Here is a 2,907-nt window from a genome sequence, read left to right as displayed (position 1 = left end):
CTCCCCCCCTTCCTCCGCCCCGGCCGGCGGGGTCAGGCCCCGGTCCCGGTGAGGAGTTGTTTTGTGGGGGACCCCCCTGGGTTTTGTCGGTAGCGGAGGGGAGTAATTGTGTGCTGTGTGTGTGAAATGGCAGGTTACACGGCCCTGTAAGGTCCGCAGCCGGTGGGTTTGGCGGTCTGCGGCTGAGGGGCAGCGCTGCGGGGCACCGGGTGCCGGTTGAGCTGCCTGTGACTAAAAGGCCCGTCCGAGCCCTTGAGGGACACCCCCATGAGGACACAGAGTTCCTGTCAGCCCTCCAGGACAGGCTGTGTGCCGTACCTGGGGTGGTAAAGGCCGGTGACAAATGACTCTTTATTTCCCTGAAAGAGGGAGGGAGCTGCGTTTCAGCCAGGGCAGCCCCGGAGAGACGATGCAAAGTTGGTGAAGGTAAATATGGCTTCAGAGTAAGTTGCCGGAGTGCGGCTGTACGCGTAGCTGCAGGGCAGCAGGGAGGGAAGCCAAAGTTATTTGTTGGCATTGTTTCAGGTAAAGTAGCTGCTGAAAACGAAAGAGCGTTGGGATCAGTTCAGGTGATTGGGGTCCGTCCTTGGGCTTCGTTAGCGACACGGAAATACAAAGGTTGTATGGGTAAACTACCAGTTATGTGTTGTACCCTGTTCATGTCATTTCTGAGGAATAGCTTGGTTTTAAAAATCTGGTTTAATCTATACCAGAATGTGATCTTTATAACCTGTCACCACAGGTTTTATTGCCACAAGTTTCTTTGCTTTTGTGGAGGAGGCTTTATTTGTTTATTAAAAGCATATGATTGTCAGAGGAGCTTATGGATATATGGGGAGAGAGGTAAGCTGTTGACGAGTAAATGAGAACTTGGGTCTCTCTGCCTGCAGGAGATGAAATCAGCCCCTATGAAATAGAGTTAGGGTGCAGTTCTCTAAATGCTGCTCATAGTCCAGTCATCTTTGGTCGGGCCTTGTGACTCGGGATTTAGGGCCAGGATACGCTGTTGGGAGGTGGTGTGAATATGGTCTGTGCAGCAGGTGCACAGATGTGCAGCCTTGTGTGACCACTTAGCATGGAAACCACCTTTTTGTAAGACGTGTGAAGTCTTCTTCCACTTCCACTAACGCTATTTAGTACATCGCCACACGCTGTTAAACAGTAACCTGCTAAGCAATTACTTTTCTGTGATGACAAGTGCCTTGTCCCATTATATTTCAAGGGAACTGTTTAAAGACGTTTATTATGTCAGATTTTTCTTCTTTGCTGGCCTCTCATTTTTTCCCAGTAGATAATTCTGTCACGTCACCTAAAGTGTGGTCAGTTAAATCATAGTTTTGGTGTTTGGGATAACTGTGAGAGAGGGGAAAAAGGGTTTGGGATCACCCCATAACAGATCTATTACTGCTGGAAGAAGAATTCACCCCTACTCTGGGCTGCTTGTGCCCACCTCTTTTTCCTCTTACCTTTCTTATCTCACTGGAGCTTTCCACAGCTCATTTCAATCCAACACGAAATTACTGATGGGCAGTTGCTGGTTTGAAATTTAGAGTTCAGCCAACCTAACTAGCTAGCCAGGGCAGTCCCACCTCTAGTCCCTGCTGCTTCGGATTCATCCTACATAGCAGCTTGGTGGCCACAGAGTGAGTTTATATTCTCTGTTGGATGAGCCACTTTTCAGGGCAGGTTGTCTGAGGGACCAGCCACCCGAACCATGGCTGTATGTCTGCAAGGTCTGACGCAGAGGGAGGCGGGGACCTGCAGATGGGAGGGAGGACGAGGATGTAGGGTTGCACTTTCCCTAACCTCTGCAGCCTCAGAGGGGAGGTACCTTGGGTGGGAATGATTATGGGGTTTGCAGATTAATTACACAACCAGTTATCTGATTCAAGGCCCGGAGGAGGAGGTAGAACATGCCAAACGAGATTAGCAAGTCAATTCACTTTTAGGGGGAGGAGGTGTCAAGCTGAACCAGGCCACTGTGCAAAAATTAAAGGTATGACAAAAATGTGTTAGCATAAGGGAGCAGAGCCGTGATCTTTTGGAGGGATACGTGTTACGTGAAGAGGAGGCAGTTTCCATCATTCTTGGGGGAAAAGCCTATGTGGACAGCAAAGCTTTCGAGTTGCCAGCAGATACTGTTTGGTGGTGTCATTCAGCCAGCCGAGGAGAAGTAGTTTCACTTTCTGTAGTAAGATGGGGGAATAAGGATGAGAGGAGAGAGAGGCTCACACCTCTGCCTGCCCGGTGGCAGCCTCTAAAATTCCCGGGTTGAGACAAGCCCTCGGTCTGGGCAGGTGTGTCTTCTTGGAGGAGATTTTGCTTTAGCTCATCTCCCTGGGGTTTACCGGGAGAGCTAGTCCTGTATCCTACCACCTCCCCATCCAGGAGCATGGCAGTGGATGGTACTGGCGCTGAGCTACTGAGAGGGCAGGGGTTATGTTGCAGACCCTGGTGTGTTATTTGGCATCCTGCTGCGGTGGCTCTGCTGTTAGCACACGGGGAGGCTCGGTTTGCACGCCTGAGTTGCTGTCACACCTTTTGCCTACAGTGCCTGTTGCCACCTTACTCACCAGCTGGCTCAGACCTGCTTGCAAAGTAACAGTGCAGCTAAGTCCCTCTCGCAGTGCCTGTGATAAAAGGGTACTGTGCATCTTCTTCTGTTGAGGGGCTCTGGCCTGAATGTGAAGAAACAGGAGGAACTCGACGAGATTTTAAACAAAACTGAATTGACGCTGTGGCAGGCTCGCTTTTCCCTGCCTGTCATGCATGCACGAGAGCCTGCCTTCTCCCTTGTGCTGGATGAGCTGCTGTGGGGAGCTCAAGTGGTGAAAAACTTTTTTTTTTTTTTTTTTTTTTTTTTTTTTCCAAATTTTTTAACGCGTTGGGGTTTTGTGGGGGCCTCAA

General features: G+C 50.2%; 1 protein-coding gene across 3 annotated transcripts in view; it reads left to right on the top strand.

Annotated features, from left to right (window-relative positions):
* Nucleotides 1-2,907, top strand: part of SLC37A1 (solute carrier family 37 (glucose-6-phosphate transporter), member 1) — a 40,473-nt gene that overhangs the window by 812 nt on the left and 36,754 nt on the right. The window contains exon 1 of one of the 3 annotated variants that reach the window (XM_014938226.1): nucleotides 2,489-2,828. The exons of the other annotated variants lie outside the window; for them this stretch is intronic. The gene's annotated coding sequence lies outside the window, so the exon portion shown is untranslated. Of the gene's footprint in view, nucleotides 1-2,488; nucleotides 2,829-2,907 lie in introns of those variants that run through there. 3 annotated transcript variants of the gene reach the window in all.

Source organism: Calidris pugnax, unplaced genomic scaffold (assembly GCF_001431845.1).
Source record: "Calidris pugnax isolate Ruff unplaced genomic scaffold, ASM143184v1 scaffold25, whole genome shotgun sequence".
NCBI classification, from domain to species: domain Eukaryota; kingdom Metazoa; phylum Chordata; class Aves; order Charadriiformes; family Scolopacidae; genus Calidris; species Calidris pugnax.
This window is presented reverse-complemented; position numbering and strand designations above follow the sequence as displayed.